We start from the raw sequence: 22211 nt of genomic DNA, 5'->3' as shown, positions 1-22211 counted from the left end.
ACGCCGGTCAACCACCTCAGATGGCAAAGTGACCAACTACAAACTGGTTCAAAATGAAAGGGTGATCGACTTCCATACCTGGAGCTAAGTCTGGTTTGGCCTAGATCGTCCTAGATCAAGCGTTGAAGTTGGATTAATCCGGAGCGTCTGATCTGATTCCAGATTGAATCAGAGCCGTCAAAAAAGTCAAACCTTGATCAAGCACTCTACACCCAAAATCGTCATGCAAGGCCTATATGGGGATGATCAGGGGAAGGAGGAGATCACGAAAATGTGAACGATCGGCCCATGCAACGCCGGAAAAGTGGTTTTCCGGCTGGGTCCGTTTTGCACTTGGGTCGGGCTTCGATCTCGGCTTGGAGGCAGCGGCGGGGCGGGGCGAGGCCACAGAGCAGCTACGCTCGGCAAGGCGCGCCGGTCTGGTGCGGGTCCGGTGGCGGTAGCGTCCGGGAAATGGCCGTTCCGACCGGGTCGGGTCGGTCGAGACCCGTCGGGTCTGAGGGACGCACGAGGGAGAGGACGGAGAGAGCTGGGGGGCAAAACGCAAAATTTGCATTTTTTCGTCCTTAATGAAAAAATCTGATATTTTTGCTATTTATAGAAAATTCCCAATTTTCAAATATTCATAACTTAATCATACGAACTCCGAATATTGCGTTCCACATGTCCACGAACTCGTATCGACGAGCTCTACAACTTTCATGAAGGAAGTTTTCCCAAATTTTGAACGTATAAAAAGTCAACTTTGTTGACCCCCTAAAAACGTTCGTTTTCGAAAATAAAATCGTTCGAACTAATTCCACAACTTCTCCAAGCTTCGTACTCGCTCCTACTATCGTGAAATCATTTCTAAAAATCCATGGAATTTAATTTGGATTTTTCGGGGTATTACAAACGACGGCACTGCAAGGCGGCGAAGTTAGAGGCAGTCGGACCCAATTGGAAATCTCACCTCCAGCGACGGCAGGGCTTCAAACCAACCTTTTTGAGCTCGCAGCAGCCTCCTTGTTCGATCCTTGGTGGTGGTTTCAAGCGATTCTCAGTGTGGAGTTGCAGCTTGAGGTGAACAATATTTTCCTAGCTTGTGACGGCGATCAACGGCGATCTAGGCGGAGTTGGCTTGAACCCCAGGTATTAAAGTTGCTCTACTTGGTATTCTTGACATTTTGGATGGTTAGATTAAGGTGGTTTTGAGTTTGGTCCGGTGGTGCATGTGCAACCGCCTGTGGCGGCTCTCTGATGGCGTTTCGGCCATATAAGGAGCAATTTCTTGTGTTATTTATCATCTACTCATTGATACGAGCATTTCGATATATAATACGAAATTTTTGGAGATCGTATGAGCATGTTAGGGTTTTTGTGATTTCAAACCATTCGGTTTTCAATCCATGTGGATTCGATTGTTCGATCGACTTGGGGTTTTGATATAGCAATCGTAGAAGTGTTCCGGAGACTTTTGGTGGTCTCAGATGAGTTTTCGCCTTAATTGGCGTTACTTTTGGGGATTTTAGTTCAAAACGGGGGTTTCGGACTTTAATCGCTTGTGATTTGTGTACTAAGTTGAGACCGTATGTGATTAGGTACTTGACGAAGTATTATTGGACGGATATTTTGTGGTTGTGCTACTCTGTTCTATATAGAAGACGTAGCAGGATTCAGAGGTGAGTAATCTCACAATTAATGTTCATTTACGAACGAAGTTACCTTATCGTTTTGGGAGTTATTTATTTAACTGCAAACTATAGTTGGTATTAGTGGCATTCCTGAGTGAATGACTACGTATATAAATTTATGTGAAATGTGTATATTCTTATGGGTTGATGGGTGATTTAAGCAATATGGATTGATGGGTTTCATTTTATTGTTTTGAGGCTTGACTTTTCGGGAGACAATGTGTTAGGAATTGGGAATTTCTATTGTTTTGAAAAGTATCAAGATTTGGTGTGAGTTGCTTTAACAAGAGTTGAAATGTTTTGATCAGACGACCGGGGGTCTGAAGATCTGAGAGTCACGGGTTGTGATTTCTCCTTTTGATTTGGTTTAACATTTTTGGTCTAGAGTGACTTGCTTAATGTTCTGAATCTGATGACGGGGGTCTGGTGTGAGCCCCCGAAAATTTTGTTTAATTTTTAGAATGTAATTTTTCGCCAATAAGATTTTCGCAAGGTGATTTAAGTGAAGAAATCGATTTTGGAAATTGTTTTGGTGTAGAGACCACCTATTGGGCTGACAATTTAAGTTTGGGCCAATGTTCTTTCATTTGGGCCTAAGACGAAGTCAAGAATTGATCTAGGAAATTTCCGACGAAAAATGAATAAAAGAAAAGTTACGAGCTCTGTAGACCCCTGTATTTTTTTTTCTTGTTATTTTAATTTGTCGCATAACGTATGAAATTACGTATTCGTAAGGTACGAATGTATTCGAGATTAGATTAAGATTTTGAGGCCATTAAAAGGATTAAGAAATTAGAGAAAATCCAATTTGGGTCTAGGAAACTATTTTTAAAGTATCGAGGCTTAGGACAAGCCCGGAAAAATTTCCCGAATGGATTCGGTGAAGTGTCGGAGAAATAAGGATGTTTGAAGATGTATTTTCGGATTGGGCTTGAGGGAAATTAAGAGAAAAATGCAATAGGAGCAGCCCAAGCCCATTGGCCCAAAAAGATGGGCGAATTAGACTTTTCACAATTAAATTTGGGGAGAGGTATAAAAGGAAAACCTTCTCTCAAAACCCTAGCCTCTTCCTCATTTTCTCCCTTTCCTCTCTCTCTCTACCCGAGAGCTTCTCTCTCTACCTCTCGCCGGAAATCGCCCCACCACCGGACGCCACGTCGCCGCCGGCCGCCGCCGTCGCCGGAACCCCATCCTTTACCAAAATTTCCAGATTTTCTTCTCTTCCTTCCCTCTTTCCATTTCTCTAACCAAAATCAAGAAATTTGGCCATCCAACCCTCCAAAAACCTTAGAACCCGAAGCTAAATTGGGGCTTTTTGTGATTTCTTCTTTCCAAGTTCAAATCAAGGTATTATCCATCCTAATCTAGCCTCTATTCCTTCGATCTATACATCTTTCTTATCAAATTCGAGTTTTTGATTTCCATTTTTGATTTTTGGTGCATGAACCCGATTTTCCCTAAATCAAGAGGCTAGGCTATGGGTTTGGCAAGGATTTGTGGTAAGGATCTATCCATGCAACCTTGTTTTCGAGTTTTTGGTTGTGGTATTGATGTTGGACGGATTTGTAGGTGAAGAAGGCCAAGGAGGAAGCTTAGGCCGTGAGTTTTGAAGAAGAAAGGGTAAGAAATGGGTTTTGGACAAACCCTAGAATTTTTGGAATTTATTGGGTTGATTTTGATTTTGTTGAGATATTGTTGTTGTTGGAAAAATTGTGAAAATTAGATATTTGAAGAGAGTTTAATTAGTAGGATTTTATTGGTCTAATTTTCAAAGGATTGGAAATTGGTGTTGAAGATTTTGGTGATTATTGTTGTGTAGTTTTGGCCAAAAGAAAAAGAAAAGGAAGAAGAAAAGAAATGTGTTTGTTTTTGGAAGAAAAAGAAAATGAAGAAAATGGTAAAAGTTTGATTAAATGAGTTTTACCTTGGTAATTTGGTAAAAAAGTGAAGAAGGTGAAAGTAAAGGTAAATTCGGTAAAAAGGAGGTAAAAGGTAAAATTGTAAGTATGGAGGTGAAATTCATGGTAAAAGTGAAAAGGCGAAAAAGGAGAAGTAAATTGGTAAAAGTGAAAGTAAAACTTTATTTATAATTATTTACTTATTTATTTTTAATAAATAAGAGATAATGGTAAATAAAGGAATTATTTGGTCAAAAGTCAAAAGTCAAAAGTCGACTCCGAGAGTTGATCAAGGTTGACCGACCTCGTAAAACGTGAGGATCGACTCGACTTTGGTCGCTCGGAATGGCGAAAGTTTAGCAGAGTGATACGAACGTTTTCCTTTTTTAGAAAGAAGTTAGTTTCCCAAATTGGTAAAGGTTGAAAGAAGTAATTAATGGCCTCATTGAAATAAAAAGGATTTAGTGTGCGCGATTACTTAAAGTTGATCATGATGTTTACCTGGATAATTACTTACAAACTAAGTAATGGTTTAGGAAACACGATCGTTAAGGAAGCTTAAGCGGAAAGCACCAGAGTGTGGAATACGCCGGCATTTCCAGGTAGGGTGAGCTGTCCCTTCCTTGTTAGAGGCTTTTCTATATGTGGAATGCTCTAGTATATTAATATGTTGCCTGCAAGTACGTTTTTGGTTGTTCATTAGTTGATGCCTCGTGATATCCGTGTTTCCATAACTGATAATTGTTTATTGCGAAAACCGAGGCTAGACTTGCATGTTGAGATACTACAACCCTTGTATGTGTGTACTTGTGACCTGAAAGTGAATGGGACCTAGACGCGTAGATTCCTAGGGATTCCACGGTGTCGATAACCGTGAACCTCCGGAGGGGGCCGTGCTCCTATGTTTGTCGAGGAAGAGTGAGTACAGACAGTGAACCAGTCATAGGAGACTCAGGGCCAGGAAATGGACACTTTCGCTACTTGTAGTCGGAAGTACTACAGAATAGTTGGCCAGTTCTCGAAGGATGACGAACCAGGTCGGTCACCGATTTGATTTATATTGGCCGGCAGGTAAGTATCTCGGAGCTCCAAGTTGTGTGAAGCATACTGCATATGTTTTATAAAAGAGATAAATGTTTGTGGTTGCCTATTTTAAAAGTATTTTCGATAAACATGCACAATATTATGTAGTAAATATTTTCAAGTATATTATTTTTCAAACCTAGCATTGTTGGGTCGGCCCCTATTGGGCATGCGAGGACGAAAGCTCACCCCTACTATAGTGTGCAGGTTTCGAGCATGTGGTCGGCAAGCGTACAGGGGAGGCACATGGCCCGGCTTGGCGCATTTCTCTTTAGTTTTATCAAAATGAAGGTTTTGGTCCCTTATCGGATTTTGAACTTAGTTATTTATTTTCTTACTAATTTATTTGTTTATTTGTTTTCTATTCGCTCATCTACAAAATTTCGAGAGACCCGTAACCCTAGGACGCGTCTCTCATACTTGTTTTTACTTCGTGATTCGTTATTTTCCAAATTGGGCTCTTATTGTAAGCCCAAATCTTTTAGCTCACTTTAAATTCCGCTTGCGAAAATATGTTGTTCTGTTGCTAGAATGTTTTGTGACTTTTGTCCAAGAAAGTGTTTTGTAAACCAACAACCTAAACTCAAAAGGCCTTGCGGTTTCGGGTTGATGAGCTATCGAGATGCCATTCGTGACATGTCGATTCCTCATTGGCTCGGAGTCGCGGCGCTGTGGGACCCCCCTCTCGGGTCACCACATCTGGGGATTCGGAGGTCACGGGGTGACATCTCCTTTTGAGTTGACTTAACATTTTGGGTCCAGAGCGACTTACTTAATGTTTTGATCTGACGACCGAGGAGGTCTGATGATTGGGGGTCACAGGTGGTGACATCTCCTTTGAGAGTTGAGTAATATTTTGGTCCTGAGTGACCGCTTTTAAATGTTTTGATCTAAAGATCGGGGACATGAGGATCTGGGGTCGCTGGGAGTGACCTCATGCATATATATCAGGAATCATGCCTTTGGCCAGGCGAGTGGTTACGATCAGTTAGAGCTCTAGTATGTTGCAATTGTATTCATGGGGAGTAGCGGGGAGCTACTTGATGCTCATGAGTACGCTTTTTAAAAGAGAGTTTCGGGGATTTTTTCTTTTAAATATCCAAGATGGACTTGTTTATCATATTTAATTGTCAGAGTTTCAATTAATATGATTTTGTCACGGGGTGACTTTTGTTGTTTGGTTTGGGAAAGGCAAATTTAATTGACAGAGTTTCAATTTATATGATTTTGTCACGGGGTGACTTTTGATGTTTGTTTGGGGAAAGACATATTTAATTGTCAGAGTTTCAATTAATATGATTTTATCACGGGGTGACTTTTGTTGTTTGTCTGGGGAAAGGCAAATTTAATTATCAGAGTTTCAATTTATATGATTTTGTTATCGGGTGACTTTTGATGTTTTCTTTTGGGAAAAGAATATTGTTTTTGGGAAGCATGGTATGTGTTCTTTTTTCTCGAGTTGAAAGGCTTTCCTCGATTTGGTGAGAGTTGGGTGGGTTATGTTTTGAGTTACTCATACGAGTTTTTATAAGCTTACCGGGTTTGTTGTGTGGCAACCCGGTGACTATTCGATGGTGTAGGGGTTAATCCTGCAGGTTAGGGTAATCGTGGCTGAAGCTGGTTCTATTAGTTGCAACTTTACGGTAGGAAGCCAATTTTGTGACTTTACCGTTGTTAAGACTTTCACTTGTGGTAAGCTCTGAGGAGCATTTACGTACTTATTATTTTGTTATAGCTATTTAGTTTGCAAACTTGTTAATATATGACTCTGCAGAGTGAGTATATATTGACATTGTGGGTTCAGGACATCAGTATGTACTTGGTTTAAAAGGAAAAAGTTTTCTAAGTATTTTGTATTGATGATTGAACCATCACGCATGTATAATTATGGGATTATATATTGATTTTTAATTTTGTTTAAAAATCGGGGCGTGACAAAACCGGTCGAGTTTGAAGCTCTCCTCTTGCTAATTCAAACCATAACAGTCTTGAAGCTCGATTCAAAATGTGGTGATCAGATCGGAATCTTCGTTTGAATTTTTTAAGCTTTCGATGGCGATCTAGGCTGTTTTGGCTTTAGCTCCAGGTATAAAGGTTGCTCCTCTTGGTGTACTCTACATTTTAAACGGTTGGATTGACCCAATTTTGAGGTCAGTGTGGTAGCGCGTGGCGGTTGTCCAGCCTCTTTTGGGGCTGTTGTTTGCTCTGTTATCTTCTATCGTCGATACGAGCTTGTTGATATATGGGTTGTGTCCTATTTTGATCCTTCGAAACATGCTAGGTTTTTCATAGTTTTGATTTGTTTGATTTTCAACTTGTCATTTCGACAAATTGATCCTAGAAGTGTTCAGGAGACCTTGGGTGGTCTTAGATGAAGGTTTTCCTCAATTGTCATAACTTTCGGTATTTAGTTCAAATGCAGGATTCGAACTTTAATAGTATTGTTTCTTTTTGATTTACAAGAGTACTTACCATTTCGGGCTGGACCCCAGATAAATACATCGGCAACGTGATAATAAGGTAAAAGAATAGAAGTAAGTTTTTGAACAACTTCATGGGAAAGAATATTTGATAATTTATCAACATTATTAAGCAAATAGTCTTTCTTTGAGAGGAGTTTTTATTGGGACCTTCAATTTTCTATTAAGAGTCTAGACTGGAGCCATAATCAACTCAATGGTTCAATACCAACAACATTGGGTTATTTGAGAAAGCTTACTACTCTCCATATATCTACAAATAAGTTTTCCGGCACTATTTTCAAGGAGTTAGGCCAGTTGAAATCCCTCGTGAACTTGGAATTAAACTTCAATCAACTTGAGGGTTCAATTCCCACTTCATTTGGTGACTTGAGGAACTTGAAAATCTTAAACCTCATCGGCACCCAACTTTCTGGCTCAATCCCTCAAGAACTAGAAATTCTCATGATCTCTCATGCTCTTTACTCATGCTCTTTACACCTCACTATGTGCCTCCCATGTATTCTACAGTTTCTTTTAGCCTTGTTGTCTTCTTCTTTTACATAGAAGAAAAATAAAAACTTCATTCATCAAATTGACAAACCAAAAGGCATTACCATCCAATATTCCTAAAGCTCTTCCTTCTTCTTTACTACTGTCTTCCATTCATCCCCATCATGAATTTTGATATAGTGATAACCACTCTTCAGGTCAGTCTTGCTTAATATCTTAGCACCATGCGGCGTGTCATCTAATCTTGGGATTTGATATGCTAAAAGTAGCGCTGAACTTAACCCTGCCAAATCAAGTTGTTAATATAGAAAAAATAGGGATCGTTCAAGCCGGGGATAGAGAGTACACAAGTAATCATGTAATAGATAAAGAATCAAAGTATAGGTATAAGTATGTATTAAAATAATCAAAGAATATAAGAACAAGAATTCGTAAATATGGGAGGTTTTAGGTTTTGTAACACATAAATTAAAGTAAAAAATTTAAACAATGCGGGATTTACAATGATATGGATGAATGGGACGTTAGGAACACTCATTATCCACCACTAATCATGCTTCTAGTCAATTATAATCCCTTAGATCCTTTACTATGTCGTGAGAAGATTTCAACCGGCACACTAAGTTCGAAAGCAAACAATAGTCCGCAACATGCCTTTCCTATTACTACTTAAGCAAGATAGAAGTACCATTACCAAGCCTTTTATGGCACGTTTACTTAATTGGAATGGAAAATAATCATGAATTGAAGACAAGTGGAATGGGAGAAGAAAGGAATCGGTATTGATTCCGGAGGATTGATTCCTAAACCCATCTCCCACCTTCGTAATCAAATTCCTGAGTATTCAGGAATCGATTCCTGATAAAAAGGTGGGACCTACATCCATTTCGATTCCTTCATGTGTTAGTAAGCACATGAATTCTTTTACCCAGAATCATTCCGATTCATTTATGTGTTAGTAAACACAGGAATGTTTTTACCCCGTAATCATTCCCTCCCATTCCAAGTAAGTAAACGTGCCCTTAAACATGCAATCAAGGTATAGAAAGCTATCCTATCAACAACACATTTAAAGCATTAAGAACATGTAAAAGTTTGATTGAAAATTGTATCAATCAAAGTATAGAAAAGTTCGTCTAATCAAGAACCCGAACCATATGATCTTAACTATTGTTCATAGTTTTTATTACTTGTGAATTAAGCTCCAAGACTATTAGGTGAATTATTAACTTAATTCTAGCACTAATTACATGCAAATATCCTAAGTATGCACCCAAAGAACACAAACATGCAAAAGTTCTCTATAAACCAAAATCATATGATCAACTCACATAAGACATAGCAAAATCACTTAGAGAATTATAACATAAAGACTATAAAATAATTAGGGTTTTAAACTCTCATTCCTAACTCAGAAAAAGCCTAGCCACTCATATTTTTGAAATTATGCAAGATATCATATAAAATAAACAAGTAAAAACCAAAAAGAGTAGAGAAAGGGGAAGAAGATGTATTGAATGAAGTCTTGACGTCTCAAGAACACTTGAAGTTACGGCACAATGGAATGGATTCGGCCTTTATACTTTTGTACTTGCTAGAATTCGAAATCTAGAGAGAGCTACGGATGATAGAAGGGTGGTGAATTACATTGTGAGATTAAATGGCTTTATATAGTGCTTTACCTTACAAATCCTTCTATCAAACAACTAAGGAAATTCTAAACTACTTAGAGAAATGAATCCTAGTCCATATTGGCTTTGAATAAGTCTTTGATGTGTAGAACATGTTTCTAGGTCCTTTTTTAGCTCTCCTTGTGCATTATGGTTTCCTAATCCAAGCTGTAAAAGAAGTCAAATCCAATTTAATTTGCTTTGCAAATGTGCTCCTTGGAATTCTTCTAAATTTTAGGAAGAAAATTCCGTCAACTTTAGAGGGCTGCCGTTCATAGCTCACAAGGAACTAGAAAACACATAATATATAGATCAAAAGCCCCGGTGCATGGTTTACTTTCCAATGGAGTTGGCAGATCCAGATTTGAATTTTATAGCTTCTGCAATATTTAAATGAATACCTGAAGGTCAGATGTAAAACCAATTCCAATAAATTTCACCACACATGCTTTGCACATGACCGTTAAGTTGCACACGACTTGCAAATTTCAGTTAAATGTCACATGCCTGCACATGACACTTAGCTAAGTTTTAGAGATTTTAATTCTCACATGCAAAACATATGACAAGCCTTTAAAACATTGCATATGCCTAGCACATGTCAATTTCGTCCTCCTCCACTCCTTCATGCCGTCATTTTGTATAATCACTTGCTTAACATGTGTTATTTAGCTCCTTTGTATGCTTAATTGCTTTTAGAGACCTACAAAAATAAAACTAAACTAAAAACTAAATAATAAAGGTAAAAACATAACAAATTATGGGAAATAAACTTTATAAATGTCGCATTATATGCTCCTATCAGGATTGGATCGAAAAACAGTAATTTACTGTGATCTTGTACTATCAATGTATATTCTCCATGTTCCATCTTAAGAGTCAAAAGTGCTGGAACATAACATGTGGTCAAAGATTCCCGAATGAACCCTTACTACAATAATCCTTCCACTTGTCTTTGAAGCTCCTCATTCTCTTTTGGAATCGTTCAGTAGTGAGACAAGTTTGGAAGGCTAACTCCTAATGTGAAATCAAATGGTTTTAAATGTCCCTTTTTGGTGACAATCACGCAGGCTTTCAGCATATGGTGATAACGTGTTGTGAGTCGCCTATTAACTCAACTAGGAAAGATAGAAAAACAAAAGAGAAGTGTAGAGAGCAAGAAGTTGCTTTGTATTGATCTGGTTGTGATTGATTTGATTGATGTTGTGAAATGATGATGCCTCAACCTCTTTATATAGTGAGAGGTTGAGGTGTATTCATGGTACATCATAATGAGGAGCAACCCTCTAATTACCCCACTATCACCACCAACACTCTAACCATATAACTAATATTCTCTCATAAGTAGTGTACTCTTATGGAGTAAATAAGAGAACACCAAAGGTCTTCAGGAATTTGATGTCTTGCGCAATATATGTAGTCCACTTCTTGTATCTCGTACAGATGTGAGTTTACTAGTGTTGATGCCCAAAAATCCAGCTATCAGGCCTAATTCATTTCTCGAGCCCAATAAGCAAATTATAACGACAATCATCATGCCACGCATGTGGACCCCAGCCACATTCACGCATTTGGGGCTTGCAAGAGCGGGTGTGGTGTGGAAGGTAACGGAAAAGCATGAGGCCCATTATTAGTTTTAGGCTTGTTGGTAATTTCGGACTTGGGGACCGAAATTCAAGCTCAACAGCCCAATTCTGATTATGGGCAAGTGAAGAAGAAAGAACCCAAAAACCACTCAATTACAACAAACACTTCTCTTTACCCAATATATTCAATTATTTTCCTTAAACTAGACATCTCAAGTACTATATCACCTTCTTTTACACACAAGCCAATTCTCTACCCGCAACTCCCCTTTTTCCAGCAGCAAATCTTGGAACCACAATTCCTGGATTACAGCAGCAGAATTTCTGGAGTCACCGCAGCAGCAGGATTCCTGGGATTACAGCAGCAAGATTTCTGGAACAGCAGCAGACCTAAGCCACCACCACTCTATAAATCGATGGTTATAGCTGCTGTGAAAGAGAGGCAGGCACGAGCTAACTACTAAACAGCCCAAGCAACTCTCCCACTAGGAGGACAGAAGCCACAACAACCCAAGCAAGAGATCAAGCCCTATATTTAAATCCCTAGCCATCAATTCCTCCCAATCAACCTGAACCCAAAATCATACCATTGCCAGAATCTCTTCTTCCGAAACTCATGATTTTCTAGCTCCCACGCCATGCACATCTTGCCAAGCCTTTACTAAAATTGCACACTAATTCACTGCCGTGAATATGGAGAGGAGCTGCTGGGAAGAAATCAACAGCATTCTTCTTAGGATTTAATATCCTTTGAGGTTTGTTGGGCCTAGTTGCTGCTTACTCAGACGAGGGGGCAAAATCTTGGGTCCTTACCCATGAATTTTCACTGTCGTACAACTCCGATCAAAATGCCCCTCACAACTAGACAATTCACTCCACTAGGCATCTTACCACAAAGGTAAAATTTTTAATAATTTATGATGTTATAATTATTAATTTATATTTTATATATTGATTATTGAATATTATTTGACAAAGACACAAAGTGTTTTTATTCATCAGATATGATTCAAATCATACAATAGAGCATCCAAAATAAAGGTTGGAGTAGAAGTGAACCATTGAGATGAATGGGGGATTTGGAACTGAGATTGACCAACCTATGGGCAACAGTATTTACCTGCCTAATTACATGTCGAATTTCAATAGAATTAAATATCAAGTCCTTGATGTCCTTTACTAGGTTGCTCAACAAAGAGAGATCATCAACTTGAATATCAACAGATTTAATAACAACAATGCAATAATTCTTAACCACTACCTTTGTTAAAAACTCTCCCTCACAGGCTCTGATCTGCGGCCCTTTGTGTGGCTGAGATTTCAATTTCTATTCAATAATCGGCCTCCAGATATAATTTCCTCTCCTCCGGATCTATTCCTCCATACCTTTTTCCATCCTCCGTTTGTTCTGTTTCTCTTATACCTTTCTTCGTCTCTCTAGACTAACTTAGTTCTCCTTACCTCTTCTTTTTGGATTTTGGTGTCTTTATTCTTAGATTTGAGGTCTTTTCTCTCCTTTCTGTCTCAATCTTTGCTTTGGCAGCGTGATTCCTGTTTGTCTCCTTCGAAAACCCCAATTCCTTTCTCTTTCTCTTACTTGGTGATCCCTCTGTTCACTACCATGTCATTTGGCATTATGTGCTTATTTGCAGTTGCAACCCCTTTCATTTCCCCATTAATGCGAGCCAGTTTTCAAATATTTCTTGTTCCCCAGATTCAATTCTCTCCATTTCGCTAAGATCCTACTCTGCACGCCTAGGTTTTTTCTTCTTTCTTTTTTCTTCATTAGATGCTTGCCATTCCTATTTATTCCCCCCAGCTGCGTCATGAGTTCTTTCACCTTTGTTCCCTTACTTGTCCTTGCTCTGTTTCGTTTTGTGCTCTTCACCATGTCTCAAAAACCAGTTCAATGCTCTTGGTGATGAAGATTGTGCTTCATCTCCCTTTTCCACCCTGCCACGCACTGTACCTCATGCTGCCCCAACTTTGCACAAACAGCCCCCAATATTGTTCCTCGTTATAAGGGTCCGCCTCAAGGGCCTGCTCAAGGCCCTCTCAAATTCATTTCAACAATGTACCTCTTCAAATTCTTCTGGATGATCTTGTTACTCTAAAACACTTCCTTGGTCCTTGTTGGTAAAGTCTTTAGAGAACATATCTCTCCTCAGAGTGTTGTGCAGCGGTTTAAATCAAGCTGGGCTCACCTTGAAGCTGGTTTTGAAATCTATATTGCTGGATTTCGTTGGTTCAAAATACAATTTCACTCAACGAATGACCACATTCGTGTCCTTCAGAATCGTTCTTGGTAGGTGTAGAGTCATATCTTTGCACTTTGACGCTGGGATCCCTCCTTTCACCCAGCCAGAACTATTTTGGATCAGCTCATAGTTTGGGTACGCCTGCTTTTTCTTCCCTTTCTTATTTGGAATGAGCATGGAATTACTCAAATTGCTAACAACTTGGGTGTTTGTGAGAAACTTGATGGTGCTACTTTTGACAAAAAAGAAGTATATTTTCTAGGGCTGGCCTCGGGTCAGTTCTGCAGTTTCTAGTGCTAAACCCGGAACCGAAACCGACTATTCCTTATCGGTTCGGATTTGCTGTTTTTGGCGTCAAGCACCGAGACAGAACCGAACCGACCATGTCAGGTCAGTTTCTCGGTTTTTCAGTTCCAATCTCAGAACTGGCAGTTTAGGTCATTTGGGATGAAAAGCCTTTTCCAGATGAATGATGGGCTCTTTTTCAGAAAGCAGGCAACTTTACAGCACAAGTTGAATCAAATACCCTGTTTAGTTGCCCAGAAAATCCATGAACAAAAGAAATCACAGGAAAAAAAAAGTTAAATCGCAAACATAGTCAACTCATATGAGTACATGAGTACATCCACTGATCCTTATATCACTCTACACACAACCCATTAGTCGCAGTCTCCAGCTCTCTCAAAGTGTACCACCTCCCCACCCCAGATGCGAAACCACCACGTTGCCGCTAGCAAACGACGCTGTTTCGCTGTTCAAGGTCGCCCTGCTCTCGCCCCTGGAGGCTCGGTCGGAGAACACGACGTGGACTTCCGGCTGGGGTTGGTTGTGGGGTGGACGATTTCCTGGATTCTTTAGAGATTACTGGGCTGGGCTCCGCGGCGGCGAGCTTGTAGCGGGCGGTGAGGCAGAGGGAGAGGAGGAAGAGGGTCAGGACTATCAAATAGCCGACGACAATTCCGATGACGACCCAGAGATAGAGGCCAAAGATTGAAGTGGGTTTCGATCGAAAAGAGGGAATTCTCTTCGGTCTGTTTATGTTATATACGGTTTGTTTCTTCTTCTCTTCCTTCCTATTTGGGTTTGGAATTTTTTTGTTTTGGAGTTTTCTGGTGGAGAAAGTTGGAGTCTTTGGGTTTTGTGCGAAATAATGATGGTGGTGTTTATTATAAGGGTTTGGGTAGTTGAAAGTGGCTTTATGGGGAAGGAGTAAGACCGGCAGCACGTGTTTGACTATGGATATTGGTTCCACCGGTTCTGACACTCTTTCAGAACTCAGCACCGAAACCGAACCGAAAACTTACAAAACGGTTCGGTTCTGGAAATAAACCGATTTTGACAGCTAAGAACCACACCGAATCGGCCATTTCGGTTCGGTTCTTCCGGTTTTCGGTCCGAAAACCCTATCCCTACTTTCGCTAGGATTTGTGTTTGAATGTCACTTTCACTCTCTTGGCCTAGCATTATCCATGTTCTAGCTGATCCCAATTCTGATGCTGTTACCCCTATTAATTTGCATTATGAAACAATCCTTGAGACTTCTTTCTACTGTGATCAAGTTGGTTATCCCCTCGGATTCTGCTCGAAACATGTTAAAGATCGATCCTTCTTAAGGGCTAAAATGGTCATTTCACCCTTAAAAAAAATGGTCAACTTTCTTTCTGCTCCCTTCTTCAACCTGTCGCTCTCTGGAACCCTGCCTCAAAACCAAGCCAAAACCCATTTTCAGTTTTCTTCTAATTTCTTAGCAACAAAATGCAGAACAGAATCGAAATTTGAAAACACACCATCTCTTGTGCGCGAGAGAGGTTTGGCATCGGTGAGTTTGCATTGGGTGACGACGATTTTCAAGAGCTCATCGATCTGGTTGTGGAAGAACTCCCTCTGCGAGTCGACGAACTTATGGAAGGACTCGACAGAATTCCCAATCTTTAGCTCAGAGAGATCCTCCATTACCGACGACCTCGAAGCTTGAATTTACGAATTGGAATGTAGCGCATGAATTATTCGAAAGCAGGTGATTTAATTATTGGGCTTGGAGATAGAGATGGACGACGAAGTATTTGACGGAGTCCGCTTGGTTCCCTTCTATTCCATCGATGTTTGTCTTCTTCTTTTTTGCCTCAAAAGCTTGATATGATTTTGCATAATTTTTTTTCTTTTTATTGAGAAAGAAGCACCTAGCTTCTGTCCTTTGTTGTTTGTCTTGAATTCAATACAAACTTGCAGCAATTTGACAATTACACTCAGTTATATATATATATATATATATATATATATATATATATATATATATATATATATATATATATATATATTGGTGATCCTTCGAAGCACCTGGACAATAGGCTTTTGTTCTTTATCATTTTGTTACCATATAAAGCAAAGCTGGAGCATGCTTTGACATGTTTAACAATCATGATTTTTAATTATAGTGCTGAAGCCTCTGTCCTTTCTATGACAGGCCTTGATTATATCTCCACCGCCAAGCTTTCTCACAACTGAGCACTTCAACTTGCTCCCCCATTGACTTGATTTTGAAGGAGACTTGACCACAATAACAATTTGGTGTTCGTGTTCTCCGAGGTAAGACGAAGAAAATGGCTTCTCTCTCATTCTTCCAGTTGTTTCTTGAGCTTGTAATTCAAAGGAACTCAAACAAGACTACCATTTTTTTGAAGAAGAACCACATAGTGATAGGAGCATTTTAATGCGATGTTTTAATAGTTATTTCCCCATATTTTGCTTAGTTATTTCCTTTACTTAATCATTTTTAATTTAGTTTCTATTTTCTAGGTACATCGAATAAATGGAGAAGAAATGAGCTTAAAGGCAGAAGGGATGCAGAAATGAGCTGAAATGAAGAAATGGAGTTTTCCTGGTCCGACTAGGAACCTCAGTCAACGCAGGAATCCTGATGAGACTAGGAAACCTGAAGGCATTAGGAAACCACATGGCTTGAAGATGACGCTGGAGATATTATGGGAGATTAAATCTGATTTTTGCATGGGAAATCAAGGAGATTACATTGAGAAAATCAAGGGAGAGTTTCAAGGGATTGTGCAACAAGAAAAGGCTCAAAACAAGTCCAGATTCGTTCCTTAATTCCCTCAAGATATGTTGGCTGAAATTAGAGAATAAAATCTGCAATTTTAATGTGGAAATCAAGAGAAAATCAAGGGGAGGACATTAAGGATAAAGCCATGGAGAGATTTAAGGGAGAAAATGTCCAAAACAAGTCCAGATTCATTCCTAATTTCACTCGAGAGCAATTTGGCCGAAAATTGTGAATAAAATCAGATTAAATCATGGAAAATTCAGCAACAAAATATTAGGGATTGATTTTGGAGCTTTTTGATTGGTTGAGTGACATGGCAGAGCTGACGTGGCATTATCTGATTGGTTAATGCTGTGTGGATCAATCTTGAAGACTTGGAGACTAAGGGGGGGTGTATTGTATTTGGATTTGTGCAGACTTTTTTTAAATGACAGACTTTTTGAAAAGTCCACAGACTCTTTAAAAAGTTGATAGACTGTTATGGATTTCTTAAAACCATTGATTTTAGCAACAGACTTTTATTGATTCATGAAAATCTATATACTTTATTATGAATGACTTCTACAAATTTCCTAGGATGTACAAAATATGAAAAAAAAAAAAACAAATGCAGCCCAAACACAAAACAAAATAATAACTTGTTGTCTCTTCAATGCTCCAGTATCTTCTAATAGAAATTGACTCAAATAATGATTGTTAGTCTGTCTAGCGAGTTTGTTCTCATTCCTAATCTCCCAACAACATAAATATACAATATAGATCACTTGATATTTATGGTAATTATTCTCATCAATTTTGTTTTCGCCGATTAACATATATTGTAGCAATATTGATCAATGTCTTGATCTATAATCAATCAATCGAAATTCAATTGTTCAACCTTTTTTTGAACCATAATATAAATTCAAATTGATGAGAATAATTAATTAATAAGATAAAATTTAGTATGGTTCAAGGTCTTAGGGTTAGACCACAATATTTGAGTTTTAGGGTTTCATAAATCATTTTTATTGCTATTAGGGTTCGAAGTATCACAATTGAAAAAAAACAAAAAAAAAAAAAAAAAATCACATTCAACTAGGGGTGGGCGTCCAGACCCGAAAAACTGAAAACCCGACCTGAAAAACCGAAAAAAGCTCGATTCGGTTCGGTTTTGACTTTGAAAATATCGGTTCGGTCTAGGGCCCGACCTGAATATATTTTCTCAGTTCGGTCTCGGGTCTCAAATGTGTAGAGACCGAAAGCCAGATTAGGCCTGATTTTCCTCCTTTGACAGTCTCAGCCTCTGTCTCTCTTAAAAACATCTCAGCCAATCAGCCATTCAACCCTTGTTCTTCCCCAATTTCTGAAAACCCAGCCCCATTATCACTGATTCAACCCCAAACGGCAAACCTGTTAGCAGTTTTGGTTGAAAGCCTGAAACTCCAAACCTGTTATAGACTCCAATCAGCAGCAGAATAGTGAGATCTTGAGATCTGGGCACCTCTTCAGTCTTCACCCAAGTCCTCCGGGTCAACCCTGCCCAATCCTCACTCCTCCTAACCGAGCCCCTCTTCACTCTCCCCTCCATCCAACCCGCCGTCGACGAACTGCATAATGGGGATTGAGGAGGAAGGGAGAAAAAAAATATAAAAAAAGAATGTATGAGTAGAACTGCAGAAGAAGAAGAAGAATAAGAAGTGTAAAAGAAGACTAGAAAAGAAAGAAGGAGGAAGGAAGAAAAAAAAAAGAAAAAAAGAAGAAGAAGAATATATGAATAGAAGTATAGGACTGCAGAAGAAGAAGAAGAAGAAGAAGAAGAAGAAGAAGAAGAAGAAGAAAGTGTCGAAGAAGAGTAGAAGACCAGAAAAGAAAGAGAGAGTAGAAAGTAAAAAGAGGGCAGAGCCTTTTATTTTGTTTTATTTCTACCGCGTAGGACAAATAAATATAAACGTCGAACAATATGTTCAGAGAACGTCTCATGCTCCAGTGGTTGGGAGCAAGGATTTGGTGCAAGTGGTCGGGGGTTCGAACCTTGCCTCTGACTGCACATTAGGCCCGAAAAGCCCGAAAGACCGAACCGACCCGAATGTGGTCGGTTTCTGTCGGTTTCCTTTCTTGAAAAAGCCCGAACCGAATACTTCGGGCTCGGTCTCGGTCTCACCAAATTTCGGGCCCGGCCCGACCCGAGCCCAAGCCTACATTCAACAACTACAATGAACATGTTGGGTATCAAAAAAAGTTGATATCATAAAAAATTAGAGAAAAGACAAAAAATTAAGAAAGAGAGATGATGAAGGACAAACTTCTTCGTGCGTAGAGAGAATAACTTTGATAGACCTTTTTTTTTTTTTTTTGAAGAGGAAACTTTGATAGACTTTTTGAAATCTTTGGTCTGGAGGCTAGAAAATTATTGGAGTTTGTTATGTATAGTTAACACTACAAAGTCCATGATTATCCATGATTTTCTAATTCCATAAGTATGAATGATATTTTGAATACCTCTGTACTTTTATTCATTTTTAAAAGTCCTAATTGAATACCCCTAGATTTTGGTGGAATTCATGAACTCTTTAAAAATCCTAATTGAATACCTCAAGACTTTCATGGACTGTTAAAAGTCTATATTGAATACACCCAGACTTTTAAATTCCATAGATTTCTTTAAAACTTCCACTAATTCCATATACAATACACCCCCTTAAGTTGCCATCCTCCTATAAATAGGAGCATTCTACATCAAAACAACAACACACCACCACCACCACAACACACCACTTCTCCCATTCTTTTCTACACACCAAAAATTCTCTCCATTCTCTAGTCTTCAGAAGCTCTGCGTCTCAACCAAGGAGGAGAAGAAGTCATGCAATACATCAAGATCCTAGCCGCCATCTACCCTTGTGTCGTCCTTAGAAGATTGCTTGCTTTCAAGGATCTTCAAGTTCTTCGTCTCAAGGCTTGTCATCCATCTTTCACGGTGTATTTCGTACTTTCTTTTCTTTTCCTTTGTTTGATTTGTAGAGTTATGAATTCTAGTTAACATGACGTTAAGGGCAAAGTTTAAAGCCCGTTTATATGTTTTGAAATAAAGTTGTGATTTCTATATGTTGATCTATATGTTGCTTATGTGAGATTGCTTGATTGATTTTGGATTACAGAAAACTTTTGCATGTTTATGTTCTTTGGTGGCCAACTTAGGATATATGCATGTAATTGGAGCTAGATTTAAGTAGTAAAGACTTTGGACAAAAGTCGAAATCAATTAAGGAGGATTGCAAATAGATGAACTTTTTCATAGTAGGACGTTGTGCACTTTGGTTGACATCCTTTCTTTGTTCTTCATGCGTTGAATGTGTTCTTGAGTAGCTAGCTTTCTAGACTATGATTGCATGTTCAATAGGATTAATTTAGGTGCTTTCACTTAGATTAATTATTCAAGGAAAGTAAAATATGGGAAATCGTTTGCTTTTTAACGTTTCACATGGTCAACTTCTTTCTCATGACATAGAAAATCAACTATAGGAATTGTAATTGGATTTCATTCATATGATTGTGGTTTTGATCTTTGTTCCTTGCGTTCCACCCTTGTATATGTGTTTTTACATTTTATTTATTTTATTTTTCAAATTTATAATCCTAAAACCCCCGTTTTACATTAGCTTGTATGTATTTCTATTCTTTGTTTTATTTTTGTAAATAATACTTTTTACTTTTATTAATTCTTTATTTGTTTTCACAATTACAGGTGTACCCTCAATCCCCGGCTTGAACGATCCCTACTTATTCTATACTGACAACTACATTTTGCAGGGTTAAATTGCGCGCTACTTTTAGCGTGTCAGGTCCGCCAAAGTGAGCTCCAACATGGCGGCGAGGTCGTGGATTGGTGATTGATGGCTGGCGCCGAGTTGATTTTCCGCAGAGGACTGAGTTAGGGGTACCTCAGGGGTGTTAAGGGGTTGACCATCAGTGTTGACTGGTGTGGTGAACAATTCGTGGTTAACGGCGATTGTTGAGCTTGTAGGATTTGTGGGTTGAGGTTTGACGGATTGATTCATCTGGACGTCAACGCCATTTCCACTATCGCTATCCATAATAGATTATGGTGGAGGAATCTTTAGTTCAAGGATTCCCACAAACGGCTCCAATGTTAATGCTCAGAAATACCACCATAAGGTGTCGGCTTCCGATAACGTGGGCGAGTTCCAATTTTCCGATATGTCTTGGGCTCACAAAATCCCACTATTTGTCAAGAGAAATACAACGGCGTCAAGAGGGGAGACCGCAGTTGGCTGCCTTCACTCCTCCGATGCTAAAGTTAGACAATATATTTATATTGACAGAGTAGCGGTTGGTAGCTATTAAATGCATAATGAATGAAGAGAGAGAAGTGGACCTTTTAATTTATAGGTGGAATAGTGAGTTACCTCAGTTTTGTTTTCGATGTGGGACTGATATGCTTCAGTTTTGGTCCTTTCTGCAGGGATGACTTTGGGTGGCACGTCGAGGCTTGTTTCGTCTTGGAACTGGTTTGTCGGTGAAGGTTGGCTTGCTGTTGTCCCGGGGATCACACTGTCAAGGCCAATTTGACAAAGTGAGGTGGTCTGGTATGAGTGCTTATTATGGCCGGCAGATACCATGTATGTACAACAATTTTGTTTCTAGTGCCCAACAACAGACTTTAAACCTCAATGATTATGTGGCTACTTATATCCATAATAGCAATTGGAACTGCCCAACAATAGACTTTAAACCTCAATGATTCTGTGGCTACTTATATCCATAATGTCAATTGGAACCTCTCTTCGCTTCAAAACTTATTGCCTTCTGATACTTTACAAACTATAACAGCTATGGCCTTATCTTACATTAACAAACCAGATCATTTTGTGTGGGGATCTACTGGTCATGGAAACTTTACTATCAAGTCTGCCTCTAATTTACTTACTAGGCATATTGCTCCTCATTCAAGATCGAAGCTTCTGATGAAAATGTGGAAAACTCCCATTCCATCTAAAATTAAAGTGTTTGCTTGGCAACTTATTCGAGGAAGACTTTAGACTCGAGACCTTATTCATACTAATTTGGTTATCAATCGAAAGTGTCCTTTCTATCAAAACTCTTTAGAAGACTTTAACCATCTACTTTTTCATTGCACTTTTGCTCCTGATATGTGGCAGCATTTTGGCATTTCTTTTGATTCTACAACTTTTAACCATTCCTTTTTGACCTGGCTTGAGAGCATTCTTCTAATCAGTCTGTCCTTTCTAAAATCCTTTTTATCTACTATCATATTTGGCGTGTAAGAAACAATTTAATCTTTAGGAACAAAAGTACTGAACCTGTTCAGGTTGCTTATGTTGCAGCTAATATGTTTCGAGCTTATATACCCTCTCCTACTAGTTCAAACCATGTTTTGAACTATACAACTATTAAATGGAGTCCTCCCCCTCCTGACTTTTTTAAAATGATATTTTGATGGGTCTGTTTTCCAAAATAATCAAGCTGCTGCAGGTTTTATTATTATTTGCAATGATAATGGTGTTCCTGTTGTTGTGTTTGCTAAACATCTAGGAAATTCACACATCCTCTATGCTGAAGCCTCTGCCCTAAGAGCAGGACTACTCGCCGCTTCTTTACATCATTTTACCAAGATCAAAGTTGAAGGCGACTCAAGGGTTCTTATTGATTGTCTCAGTAATAGAACTAACATTCCTTGGAGAATTAGCACCCTTGTCCATGATATCAAGATCCTTGCAAGTTAATTTCAAAGTATTGATTTCTGTCATATCTAACGTGAGGCAAATTTTGTTGCTAATGCCTTGGCTCATCTGGGACAACAGATCAATGTTGGCAGCTGGAATTCGAACTTCCCACCTTCAGTTTCTAAGGTTATTACGTTCAATGCTCTTTCTTTAGGCTGTTGCAGGGATTTCTCGTTGTAGTGTCTTTTCCTTTTTCCATCGAAAAAAATAAAAAACCACTACCTTTGTTACTCCCAACTGTTGAAGCAACTTCAAACCATGTTTAA

The 22211-nt window shown here is 39.0% G+C and overlaps 1 long non-coding RNA gene across 2 annotated transcripts; it reads left to right on the top strand.

The window, feature by feature from the left end:
• The first annotated feature begins 2774 nt into the window (after nt 1-2774).
• LOC133712494 (uncharacterized) lies at nt 2775-4974 on the top strand. Of its 2 annotated transcripts, XR_009847435.1 has the most exons (6): nt 2775-3020; nt 3141-3172; nt 3243-3293; nt 4108-4173; nt 4339-4642; nt 4855-4974. It is a non-coding gene; the product is annotated as an uncharacterized LOC133712494 (long non-coding RNA). The 2 variants fall into 2 exon arrangements; XR_009847436.1 differs by lacking the exon at nt 4339-4642 and having other exon boundaries at nt 2776-3020; nt 4855-4969.
• The last annotated feature ends 17237 nt before the right edge of the window (nt 4975-22211 follow it).

This window comes from Rosa rugosa, chromosome 5 (genome assembly GCF_958449725.1).
Source record: "Rosa rugosa chromosome 5, drRosRugo1.1, whole genome shotgun sequence".
In the NCBI taxonomy this organism is placed as follows: Eukaryota; Viridiplantae; Streptophyta; class Magnoliopsida; order Rosales; family Rosaceae; genus Rosa; species Rosa rugosa.
Note: the sequence above shows the minus strand (reverse complement) of the source record. Positions and strands in the feature narration are given on the sequence as shown.